Source organism: Montipora capricornis, chromosome 10 (genome assembly GCF_036669925.1).
Source record: "Montipora capricornis isolate CH-2021 chromosome 10, ASM3666992v2, whole genome shotgun sequence".
Lineage (NCBI taxonomy): Eukaryota > Metazoa > Cnidaria > Anthozoa > Scleractinia > Acroporidae > Montipora > Montipora capricornis.
The window spans coordinates 63,663,710-63,677,578 of record NC_090892.1 but is presented as its reverse complement, the minus strand read 5'-3'; positions in this window follow the sequence as shown (position 1 = coordinate 63,677,578).

Below are 13,869 nucleotides of genomic sequence, written 5' to 3'. Positions count from 1 at the left end.
CGGGATGGAACAAGCTATTGGATAGACTGCGAACAGCCTCTCTTTTCGTCGAAAATCCGTGGAGAAGAGCACATGTCTGTGAATTTGAAGCGTTTATTGATTATTTTGTGCTTTACAGCTCACCTGTAAAGATGGGACTGGTGGTTTTAACAGACACATCACAAATAGTCAATGTGTAAGCATTTTGGGGACAGCCATTCCAGGTTCTTAGAGTTATTTTCATAGAGTTATGTCGTAGAGTTAGAGTTAAGTTTCCAAAATCCTGAATTCACGATTTTGGACTGCCAAAATCCTGAATTCAAGATTTTGGACTGCCAAAATCCTGAATTCAAGATTTTTGACTTCCAAAATCTTGAATTCAGGATTTTGGCAGTCGTTAACTCTAAGTGATGGTTGACCTCGAACATTTTACACTATTTTTCCGTTTTGACAGTGATTGATGTCTATTTCACCCTGCACGAAGTCACTGTACGTTTTAAAAATTAAAATTAAATTAAATTAAAGCTACTTGTTTTTTTTTTTTGGTTGAATGCTGTTTACACTGTGACCGGAATCGCTTGTGCAGACACCGATTGACACACAAATCAATTCTTTCATCTAGATTATATTCTTCAGCTCAAATAGACCTTTTCACGTTTTCTGACGCCACCTTGGTTGGATGGCAAACGTGGTCATAAAATATTAAAATATTTTTAGTCGTTTTATTAATATCATTCACTCGACGGAAACTTGGATCATTGCACAGGGCCCAACGACTGAAATTAAATTAAAGTTGCTAGTTAAACTGTGGCAGGAATCACTTGTGCAGACCACGATTGACTCATAAATCAATTCTTTCTCCTAGATTATATTCTTGAGCTCAAATTTAGGCGTTTCTCATGTGAGATTATCTGCAAAGAAAAAGGAGGCACCGAATAGGAATCTTGACACTTCGACCGCTGACATTCCGGCCGGCAACTAAAGCGGAAACAATAATCAGAGCCATTTTAGAATTAGGTGCAATTATTGGAGTGTGACCGAGTCATAACTGATAAATATATCTCTTCATTTATTTAATTAATAACCGGGCCATCTTATTTACAGCATTTTCAAAAATACCACCATTCGAGATTTCTGTCCTAAAGCAGTACACAGGTCTATTACTGGTCTACTACAGGTCACTACTGTTCCTGGCCTAATCTCCCAGTCACCTCTGGTAAACAATTCTTATCGCAAAAACCCTCCTTGACTTCCTTCCAGTTGTCAACTCGTTCGAAGTTTAGAAAATTGCGTGCGCTGACACAATTTTTTAAGTTCGGATATTTAACTAGAGTTTTGAACAATGACGAATTGATGATACTGCTCTCAAAGGAATACACCCCTGAGGGTTCGAGACCGAATGGCGTCAAGTTATTTGATACGCTTAGAGAATTTGCAACGGTTGACGTGAGAAAATATAACGTCCGTAAAAACCCATCAAATAACCCGAGACAACACAGAAAATAGGTGCGGTTACACCAGACCTCTTGCCCATGGGGAACCTTGGGGTTACAGCTTGGGTTGGGTTTACCCTGGGTTATGATCGACTCCCCATTTGCGGTTACACAGTTGTAAATTACCCAAGGGGAAGGTAAGCGTTGGCCTGTTTTGGTGGGAAACTTACCTTTAAGATAAGACAAGATGAGTTTTTCCACTAAATGGTTTTTGAAAAACTAATTACAATACAAAATAAATTAAAATTAAGGATCTAAAAAAAAAGTAACCATCGAAGATCTACATCTGGGGCCGGTTCCTGAAAGGTATAATAACTCTATTCCAGGGATAAATAAAGCACATTTATCCCTGGCTTAAAGTTATTACACCTTTCAGGAACCCGGCCCTGAACGACAAACTTTTCTTTGGCTTATTTTCGGTAATTGTCACGTCGGCGCTTCTCTTAAACTGTCCACCTCAATTAAGTTCAGCGATTCATCGCTTCATTTTAAGAAGATTAAGACAACAAAGACGTCGTCTTCAGTTACGCTTTCTCTAGTCCTGGCAAATCCCAGGGGATTTGACTTGATCTCCTCTCCTGTGGCTGGGGAACAGTAGGCAATTGGACAAAATTCATGATCCCAAGAGTGGGGCATTCTCGTTCCCAGAGCTGCGATCCTTTTAGCCAGCGCAGCACATCGAGAGCTCTAGACTGTGGGTAGTTATCTCTCTTTTGCTCTAGAATCGTTGAAACGAACACGTACGTTGGACTTTCAGTGGCCGAAGCTACGGGTCGAAATAGTGCGGGCGTTGGTCGCCGTATTTGCGATCCGCGGTTTCAGCCATTTTGAAGTGTTCATTCGTTTCAACGATTTTAGAGTAAACGAGAGACAGCTCGCAGTCTGGTAGGTACCGATCCGTTCTCGTCACTGATTGGTCAGATGGGAACACAATAAAAAGGCTGACCGGAACAAACTAACCCACGATCGGGCGCAGTTTTCTTTAGAGAGGGCTCCCTCTCTAAAGAAAAGTACGCCTGATCGCAAGGTAAGGTACAAACCGGAAGAGAAACTTCATTGAACAATGACCGAAACTTGCAACGGGAATATTATTAGTAAAAACCATCCTTTGGATTTATTTGTTGAAAAGACAATAAGAGAAGAAATCGCACGGGACTGAGAATAGTTTTCAGGTGTAAAAATTTCTTTCGACGATGCGAGGATCATTGGTTTATCATAGCGAATTTGTAGAACTTGTTTTAAAAAGTCACGAAATTTCCGAAGTTTTTGAAGACGGATACTTCATTAGAAAGCTCAGCAGGATTAGGCTACCTGATCTAAAATAGGGAAGTCTGTGCAGCAGAGACCGCCATACACCAGGTGTGGGATGTGAGAAAAAGGAGCAAGGTCAACTGGTTATATGTTACGCAGGATTTTTGATTAAGCTCGATTCACGTGTTTACAGTTTGTCCATGTGTTTATTTTGGCCCTGGCGACAACGCAAAGCCTTGACTCCCTACGTTGGACATTATCTCTGTGCGTGCAGCGATTTTGAATATGTCCATGGTGACGAAGAAAATATTAAGCCAATAGCTAACCCGGTTATCGCCTACATTCTCTTATTGCAATAATGAAATTTGTAAGTACAAGTTCTTAGTGCAATATCGCATTAAAGTTGGAAGTTGATTCCTTTCACGTCCAGTTTGCATTAGTTATAAGCTTAATATCAAACGCTTCAGTTGAGAGCAGCCCCTGGTAAAAAAGTGGAGAAAAAAAAGGGGGACTACAACCCCTGATGAAAAGTGAAGATAAAGGATGGGGGGAGGAGGGCTATCCAAAAAAATGGATAAATCCCTGTCAAGTTTAAATCTCAAGTGATCTTGATAACCTGCATCTTGTGGATAGTTTCTTATCCAGAGGAGAGCTTGAAGGATTGTCCTGATTTTATTGATGGGAGAAAGGTCAAGAAAGGCGATATGCACAAATTGCGCACAAGCAACCATTGCGCATTTTTCTTAAAATCACTTACAATCAAATGGCAGAACTAAACTCCACCCAATCTGGCAAATGACGCCGTTAATCAATGATCCATTTAGAACGATAGGGAGTGATAAAAGATTTCGCTAAGAGCCAGAGGCAATAAAGACAAAAAAATAATGCTGTAGTTTTGTTGCCAATAACCATTGAAGTGCACTGACGCTATTCTTTATTGTTTGTAGTCAAGGATGGAGGCATGAAACTTTGGCTTTATCAAACGGGTTGAAAAAGGTCAAATTACCACCGTGAAAGATTTGGAAAGTTGGCGTTTCGAGCCTTAGCCCTTCGTCAGAGCGAATGGAGGAATTGTGGATGTTGTTGGTTTTCATGAGGGTGTGGAGGAGCTTTGCCATTGGTGGAAATATGGTAACATACATTTGTGAATAAATTAATAGAATGAGAGGCGTTCATTGATTTCGTGAGGATAGAGTGTACCTAGTTGAAAGATGAATTTTTGTTCCAGATTTTTGCGGCTTTCTGTGTTCCCGTGGTGTAAGGATGGGCCGCAAATTGTCATGTTGTGGTGGGAGTGATTAGGAAGATTAAAATAACCCGCAACTGGTTTTGGCGCATCTGCGTCGTTTTTTCCTCAAATCTCGTAGGTGTTCGCGATAGCGGTCCGCCAATCGTCTCCCTGTTTCGCCAATGTAGATCTTCTTACAGGTGCAGGTTATGCAATAGATGACATTTGAGGAGATGCATGTGAAATAGTCAGTGATTTTAACGGATCGATTTCGTCCTGAGATCTTAATCATGTAAGAAATAAAAGACAAGTCTTTCATCGGGTGCGTGTAAGTTTGAAAGTTCCCGGTTGGTTGTTAGACTTAAATGCACTCCTAACTAGAAAGTTAACTATGTTTTTCTCGCGTTGAGAGAGGATCAAAATGGATAGTGACTTGAAAAAAATGGCCAGTTTGTTCAAGTTTGGAGACGCTGTCTTAAGAAAATTGCCGAAAATTAAATACACACAGCTCTTTTTGCAATATATATATTTCGTATCCTCTCCGTAGGTTGCCAGGAATGTTGTCGGTGTGAACTACCGTACTAATTTAAATTTTTATTCAGTTTTGACCAAAAAACAGCAAATTTAGCTGGTCCACAGCCAGGTCGAGATTAGTATTGGCGCTCTGTGAGTCTTTTTCAAACTTGTTTGTGCCCGGTGGGCTGTCGTATGAGGCCGCGCTTTGCGAATCGTCTGCCACGCTGGCCTGAATGTAAAATTAGGTTACTAAAAACAGAAACACACTTAGGAACTTCCCAAACGCTTACCAAAAGGTGAGACAAATGGCTGTGGAAGAAAAACCTATCAAAACTCGCGATGGGTCAAAATCCGTGGTGATTGACTCAAAAGAACTCATGCAACCGACTAGTTAGCGCGCGCATGTTTCTCATGTAGCTCCGCAGTGATTAGGACTGGTGATGAGATTTAAATTACCGGTAAGTTGCTTTGTTTTAGATATCCCAGAACGCAATTTGCTCTCCAGTATGGTGGTTTCTGTGCCATGTGATCGCCAGCTGTAAAGGGCCCATTGCAAGCAAGCGAAAGCAACGCAAGCACTAAGGCAAAGAATTTCAAGCAAGCAAAGCACCTCAAGCAATCAATTCAACTGCAAGCAAGGTGAACGCAAGCAAGGAAAGCAACCTTAGCAAGCAAACTATTTCAATTAAGCAGGCACTTCAAGTAAGCAAAGCAACGCAAGCACTAAGGCAAAGAACTTCAAGTAGGCAAAGCACCTCAAGCTCTTCAAGTATCTAAAGCTAGCAAGCAATGCACTACAAGCAAGGCAAGCGCGAAAGGTGCCTTGTAAGGATATGCACATAGGGAGACTATCTGGGAAATTCGAATGAGAAATACCAAGAGAGGCTATCATCCACTCTTGCAAAATACATAATAAACTTTAGGGCCAAAACAAGAGACGAAAACCAGTCGTTCCGTGCGCCTAGAGTGCATCTTTTACAGTGTAAGTATTATTAATCTGCAATCTCAAAGCCTAAGCATTTGTTCAAGATTGGTTAGTCATCAGGGCGATATTGATATAAGCATGTAACATCTTTACTACTCTAACGCAAATTTATGTAATTATCATAAGGTGTCCCACCTGCACTCCAGTCACGACCGTTTCGCAAGCTGCCAGTCCATAGTTACTAACTATTTTTTCAGCATTTGTACAGAATTTTTATTTCATCTGGAAATAACGGAATCTTCTAGCGCTGGAGCACTTATTTGGGACACTGTAAACTGAAATCAACAAATTGACGCAAACAAAATCAAATGCTGGTTTTTCAGGAGGGGGAAAACCGGAGAACCCGAAGAAAAACCTCTCGGAGCAGAATAGGGAACCAACTAACGAAACCCACATGTGACACCGAGTCTGGAAATTGAACCTGGGCCAAAGTGGTGGGGAGTCAGTGCTCTCACCACGACGACAGCCCTGCACCCCCAAAGAAACACGAGAAGAGCTAGAAGGTTAAGCTGGGTAAACCACATCGTCAATTTCACAACTTGATGTGTACACCAAAAAAAGTACTCCAACAGAAATGTAAGGAAACAACTTAAAAAACAAAGGCGTGCAACGCTAAAAAGCAAATTAACTATAATAACAGAATGAGCTTCGTGACAGGATTTCAGAGTCAAAAGGACTTCAAACGGGAGAGCTAACTAATTTTTTCAACTCGTGTTAGCAACCATTTCAAAACCGACTCCTGGTGGTAATTGTGTAAAAAAACGCAAGTAACGCATACAGCAGTCTCATGGTGTTTTACATTTCTCGGAGAGATAGACAACCAGTACCGGGGGTCTTCCTTCTCTACTCTTCAAGGCGAACAGTGTGTGCCCGTTGCGCTTTAATTAACGTACCACAGTGTTGATTAATGGGAAGCATTGTGATGCGGGGACTACGTTTTAAAGCCCTTATCCGAGAAGACTTGAAAGTCGAACCAGTTGCAGATGAAATTGCAAAGCCTGCACTTTCTCCTCCGGGATTTTCAACCCACGATCTCCCGCAAGAAAGCCCGATACTCAACCAACCGAGCAAGCATCAACCGCGTTGCACAGTATGGCAAGTAGTGTCAAAATTCAAACACGCAATTCAAACGTCCAATTGGAAAGGAAGGAAGGAAAGGAACTTAATTTAAGTGTCAACAAGAGTGAATTAGATATGAGTGTTGTTATGGCATGGGTGGGGTGGGTGGGATCCCCAGCACAGTCACAAATGAGGCTATTTTTAGAATACTCATTATCGCGAAACTCAGTTGTCATGTCCCAGAAAAAAAACATGGCACAAGCAGTCACGTGTGGCATGGCATCTTCTGATTGGTTAAAACTGGCGTCCCTTTGTTTGTTTCGCGCGCAAAGTGTAATCCATTTGTGGCTGTGCTGGGACAAGGCCGCAAAGTGATAGATCAACACTCTTATCTAATTCACTCTTGGTGCCAAGTTTTCTAGTGCGGGAGCGCTAACTGAAGACACTGACGGTAAACTGCGTAAATCAACAAATTTAGTAACGCAAATCAAATCAATTGCTGTTTCTCTCACTAGTACAATTTGGCAATTCAAACATTCCAACCTCCAGTTCTCTAATGCATGTCAATCAAACTTTCAATTCGACAATTCAAATATTCATTTGAATTAAAGGTTTGAATTACGGAAATGAATGTTTGAATTGTTGAATTTTCAAACTAAAGGTTTGAATAGCTAAGTTGAATGTGTGAAATGCCGAATACAAGTTTGAATTTCTACACTAAAATGCGTCATACTTAGTACCTCTTTTCAATTGCTGTTTCTCTCACTAATAACATTAGTCTCCCGAAGGGACGAATCATCCAATTGAGAGATCGAGCGCCGCGTTTACGTCAAATGAGGGAGTTTAAAGGGAGCTTAAGATCTACGACGACGACGACGACGAAAACGCCACAAAACAATGATATCATTAGTTAAAAGAGCATAAATAATCGTGCTGCACGTGCAGCACGGATTTTAGCTCATATTTTTGCGGTTCTCTGCGTGACGACGACGTGAAATCACTAAATTTTAGGTTTTGACGACAACGTGAGCATGCAACAGAGAATCTTTGATGCTCTATTTTCAGTCTGAAACCGCTCGTACCAATTTATTTTTAGGATACTTCGCCCACATTGTACGACGTGAACGAGATGGAATAATCGCGAAATACTTTTACTAGAGCAAAGTTCTATTTTGAGGTGACGTTTTCGTCGACGTCGCCGTCGTAGATCTTAAGCCCTCTTTTAAAAAGATCTGCGACGCGACGGTAACGTTAAAATTGCAAGTTCAGGTTTATTAATCTTTTTCGTCGTTATGTCAGCTTGTCTAACTTCTAAAACCTAGTGTAACTCTCCAGGAACTGAATTAGGAGGTGCGGTATTGAATCTACGACAGAAAATTCAACTTCGCTGCCTTTTGTTCACGGTCTCCGTAAAACTTGAGAATTGGTCATTTCACGTCGTAGATTTCCCGAAAACGTGAAAGAAATGTACAAAAATGAAAAATGAACGTGCACAGCGTGCAAAGCTATTGTTTTTGCTCATTAAATATGCAAAATTTGCCGAATACAAGTTTGAATTTCTACAATAAAATGCGTCATACTTAGTACCTTTTTTCAATTGCTGTTTCTCTCACTAATAACATTTGTCTCCCGTAGTTACGAATCATCCAATTGAGAGATCGAGCGCCGCGTTTACGTCAAAAGGCCAACGGGAAACGGCAGGCGCCCGACGTCACAAAATCATGAATTCTCTTACTCTAATTCGTCTATCTTTTGAGAGGTTGGTTGATAACCATTAGCGCAAGAAATGAGTTGATATCAAACTAGTTTCTTCCAGTTTTCACGATGAAGACGCAAACTCTAGTCTGACTATTGCCGTAGATGCAGGGGCTGTGTCACGGAATTTTAGTCAAACTTCAAAGCACTAAAAGACGTCCTTGTATCAATGAAAACCAAAAAATAATGCTGTAGGTTTGTTACCAGTAACCACTGAAGTGCACTGAAGCTATTCTTTGTTGTTTGCAGCCAAGGATGGAGAGGATGGAAATGGTTGCCAGTTTTTTCAAGTTTAGAGACAGTGTCGTCGGAAAGACATCAAATTAAATACGAATCTCTCTTTGTGCCATAAACATATTTCAGATCTTGTCAGTGGGTTGTCAGGACTCTTGTACGTGTGAGCTAAGTACTAATTTAGATTTCTACCCAGTTTTTACCAAAAATCAGCAAATTAAGCATGACGGTGCACCTTTCATATCTCTGATATATGACATAGATTGAGTCAAGGATTGTTACCTCGATGAAATTTGACCGTCCGTGTGAAAGTAGTCCTGAGAAGGACTGTTGGCAGTGACCGACGTTTCGACAACCTGCAAAGGAGTCACTTGACTCGAACAGTCAGTCACTGTCCTTTTCAAGACTCCTTTCTCATAGACAATCGGTGCCTAAAATGATGAATTCCTTTGCAGCAAAGAGTTCTTGTCTAACACAAGAGTAACCCATGCAACTGCCATGAGAAGAAACAGACACAACATTTGCATTGAATTTTATTGGCTTTTTGTCCCGGCGTCCAAGAGGCATCAACGATCTCCAACAAAGTCTCCAATCACATCTTGTTTTTCTCTTCATGATTTGATTCATTTGCATCTACTGGAGATTGACGATCATGGCTCTAAAGCTTATTCCCTACATTTCCTCCACAATGGTTTCAACATTGCTCTTGCTTATTTGTCCCTAATTGCTATGTATGTCGTTACTTGAAATTTATTGTCCAATATGATGCGAACCGAGAAACTTGATCTACAAGAAATCAATAAAGTTCCTTAAAAAAAGCTCTGCCAGTGATTATTTGTTCCACAGATATTAATATTGCCAATCATTGATCATCTCAATTTTCATAAAATATTGATACATCTGGTGTGGCATCCAGGCCACCGCGTTCTCAAAGAGGATATGTCTTCTTGAAAACCTGATCAAAACTTATGCGTGCCGGCAGCTATAAACCAGCCAGGAATGTAAAGAAATTCCGGCACCAGCCATGAGATGGAAGGATAGCTGAAAGCGACGATTTTACTCTCTTGACGAATGGACAAAGGTTGGTTTCCTGAAAGACCCAAACAAATATACAATCAAATCGGCCATAATGCTTATACCAAGGACACCCAACGAACAAATTAAGCCAAAAGCCTTTGAGAGACATTTCTAGGCTCTTTGTAATGTATACAGACTGTCTAAAGAGATGTTTCTATCACCTAAAAAAATTGATCTGTTCGGGTGTCTCTTTAGCAGAAAATTGAAGTGTCCGAAAATTTTAGGAAATGAAATCTTCATTTCCGAAATTGCTAGCTGAACGTTACCTTCTAAGAACTTCCAATCGAACCATTTACTCATTCGAAACTGCTAGGTGACCTTTTTCAGTCCCAAAAATTGCAAAAATATCCCTTCCGAAAACGTAAGGGACTACTTTTCCCTGGTTGCGAATCTTTTGGGTGATGTTTTGGTAAAGAAATCTGCAGCTGTTTGGCAACGTAGAACCGAAATTCTTCGAGCAGTTTGACTCTACCGATCAAATAATTCACCGAAGATTATCGTTGGGTGCCCCTGTTATACGCAGGAACCATAAGTAGGACAACTATGTAACGGCAATTTTACAGATCAAACTATTTTTAGACGAGCTCTCACGTAACATTTGGCTTAAACGGGTGACAATTCTCAATCCCATGGGTAATAATAACCTTTTCATGAAAGACTTGTGATTAGCTAAAAATAACTCGGTCTATAAAAATACCTTCCACAAATACAATGAAGTTGTATGTCCCTAGTCATGAGCTCCTGTGAAACGACAATCAAGCCACATCCATACGAGCAGATTTCAAGACAATTTTCACCTTCTCGAGTGGACGCGCACCGTCGGCTTCCTGGGAGAATACTCTTTAGAGAATAAAGGAACTTCCGACGTTAAATAAGGTGTACCTTTACCTTTTAATACCACTCTGGTTACGCTACGTTGACGACAGTTTCACAGCTCTGCACGAAGACGAAATCGACGACTTTCACGAACATCTTAACAGACAAAACGCCCACATTCAGTTTATCAAGGAGATGACGGTTTACAGGAAACCTACCCACATTCACTTATGTCCAGGTTTGCACGCAAATGCTAAAATTGCGAATTTTGCGAAAAATCGCAAAAGTCGTAAATGGGGCAAAGAAGAAGACAAATCCCCAACTAGGATTCGCGATTTTTGCGAATTTTGCGAAAATTGTGAAAAACCGCAATTTTCGCAAAAATCGTTAAAATCGCAAAAATCGCGACTCCTGTCGGGGACTTGTGTTCTCTAGCTTTTCAGTGTTGTGCGATTTTTCGCAAAATTCGCAATTTTTGCATTTGCGTGCAAACCTGGACATACTCAGACAGACTCCTTGACGAATCATCTTACAACCCTACTTCACACAAGCCTACAACCATACGGACCTTAATGAGACGCGCGGTACTCGTTTGTGACTCACACGACAGCTTAGCAGACGAACATAAGTACTTAGATAACGTTTTCAGTAAGAACAACTTTAACTGAGACTTCGTTACACGCAGCACTTACCGTACAGAACCTAACTCAACAAACACTAACCTGACAGCTACCACTACAGCGACTATACCCTACATCAAAGGAACCTCTGAGATTATCGCAAGGATCCTACAGCCTTACAACATCCGTGTTTCTCACACACCTATCACTACCTTAAGAAAACTCCTGACTAACGTCAAAGACAAAGACCAACCTAAGAACAGACAAGGAGCAGTTTATAAGATCAAATGCTGCGACTGCCAGACCACTATATCGGTGAGACCGGCAGAAATTTCAATGAACACTAGACTGACTGAACACAGACGAGCGACGAGGAACGGTGACATCAAAATATAACATTGCTGAACACCATCTACAGACAAACCACAGAATCGACTGGGACACTGCTGCATGGGCTACCTACAGCACCAACTACTACCAACGGATCGTACGGGAGAGCTGGTTTACTAACTTACAACAGACACCAATAAACCAATGCCTACAACTTCCCACACCCTACAAACGACTCATCGACGACATCAACAACAGAAAAACAACACACCGATTTACTCTATCACAGTACTGCCCAACGAATTCTATGATACACCTACAGACCTTGGACCTATAGACGGATCGAAACGCACCAATCACTGTTTAGTCTTCACAGCCATTTACATCTGGGCTCAACTGACAATAGAACAATAACATCTCGAATAAGTTGACCATGACATCTACGACCGGAGTTCTTATAGTATCTACTGACGTTACACAAATCACTTGACTCTGACGATGACTTCCACTCAGGTTGTCGAAACGCCAGTCAATGTCATCTCAAACAATCCTTCTTAGGACTACGCTCACCCGGACGATCGTACTTTACTTAATCTTTAAAACAATGTTCCTTGTTTTTCTTCTGGTTTGTGTACCAAAATTAGAATCACAGTAACAATAACACTATTGTACTTTCATTTAGCAAATCAAGACAATACAATACAATACATACTTAATTGACCGCTCCCCATAGGGGCTTTTCAGGGCTAATGAAAAACAGCGAAACTACGGAACAGAACAACAACATCTGTTAAGAATCCCAACTAACCGGAGGCAAACCAGTTGGCTATTTACAAGTGCAGCTGGGAAGTTGAACCAGGGACTACCAGGATCAAATTCAACGAGCGGTCAGAGCGGGTCTTGAACCCGGGATCTCCGGATCTCAAGGTAAGCGCCTTGACCACTGGGCCACACTACCTTTTAAGAATGTCAACGTACAGTAATTTTGATGCTATTTCAATTTGGGCCTTACGATACGACCAGATTTGGTTCTTACTGAAGGAAAAAAGATACCAATGCTTCAAAGGACCTGACACGAGCAAAGATGTCTCCAGCTTCTTGTTAAATTTAATCTGGGCACCGATGATCCTTCTCAAAGTAAGGTGTAAGTCCTCCAGCAGGACACACTTCGCCCGTAAGAAAAAACTGAAATATGAAGCTTTTGCCAAATCCTTCGGAAGGACCGCCAAATTAAGGTGTAATTACTACAGCAGACACATTTCGCCTGTAAGATAAAACTGAAATATGAAGCTTTTGCCAAATCCTTTGGGAAGGACCGCCAAAATATTACCTTCATTAATAGTGGTTTTACGTCTTTCTGCTCTTATTTCAGAACACCAGAAATTTTGCTACGCTCACTACACTTAATGCTCTTGTTACATTTGGTACGCTTGCTACACTAGCAGCAGTATCTGCGAGTGCTCCACTAAATGTAGGTGGCGGATGAAGCAACTGTGTACATTCGTTACACTTGTTACGTTTCACACTTGTTCACGAGTCTCATACTCTTCTTTGACTTGCTCTACTTATTAGTGTTCTTGGGATTGCATTTCTAAATCGTTTATCACTCATGAGGTATAGCTTGAACAAAAGACACAAAATGTGATCAACCAGTCGCAGAGCCTCTTCGCCAAGTTGCTGTTTGACTCGAATAAAGACCCCAGACGTGGGAACTCGCAAATGTGGACAAAGCTCAAACGGAACACGATGTGTAGATGTCGCGAGGAAACTGGATTCTCCGAATACTACTCTAAGTATGCTGGTTTCTCTGAACGTTTAATGTTGTAAGCGGGGCTATAAACAAAACCCATTTTCGTTCATTTTTTTAGGAGGCAGGTGACGTAAATATTGAGACTGTCGACATTGTCGACCATGCTTTGAGGTCGGTGACATTGTTATTATGGATAATTATCTTTTCATGATTTTGAAGGAGGAGAGATTTTAGAGGAATGGGTTTGTTACCATGGGAATTGAGTTGTTATATACACCTTCATATTCTCCAGATCTTAACCCAATAGAGCTTTGTTTTAATAAACGTAAATCTGAATTGAATGGTAACTTGAAGGAAATTGTTCATTCCAATATTTAATTTAGCAATAGCAGAAGCAGTTGAGGGTCAGTACGCAGTTATTACAACGGCTCTCCCGCAGGATTGTTCAGAAAACAATGGACACAAAGAAAGATACAAAAGCACACAAAACACCTCTAACTCGAAAACAATAGAGCTGCGTCCTAAAGGGAACCAATGAAATTAGAGGTTGTAATTAGCTGCGTGCCTGGGTGCAGTTTGAGACTATCAAAGCACGGGGGGGCTAAGATTATGGGCTGGAATTTACGAAGCTATAGAGTTTCTTGTTTGTATGAGGACTGTACATCATTGATGGACGGTCATGAGAGAAAATTTTTTCTTGAAATTTTCAATGTAGATGAAGTAGTTCAACTTCAGCGTTTCACTGAGAAATTTTTAAGTGGACACGTATCAGTGGT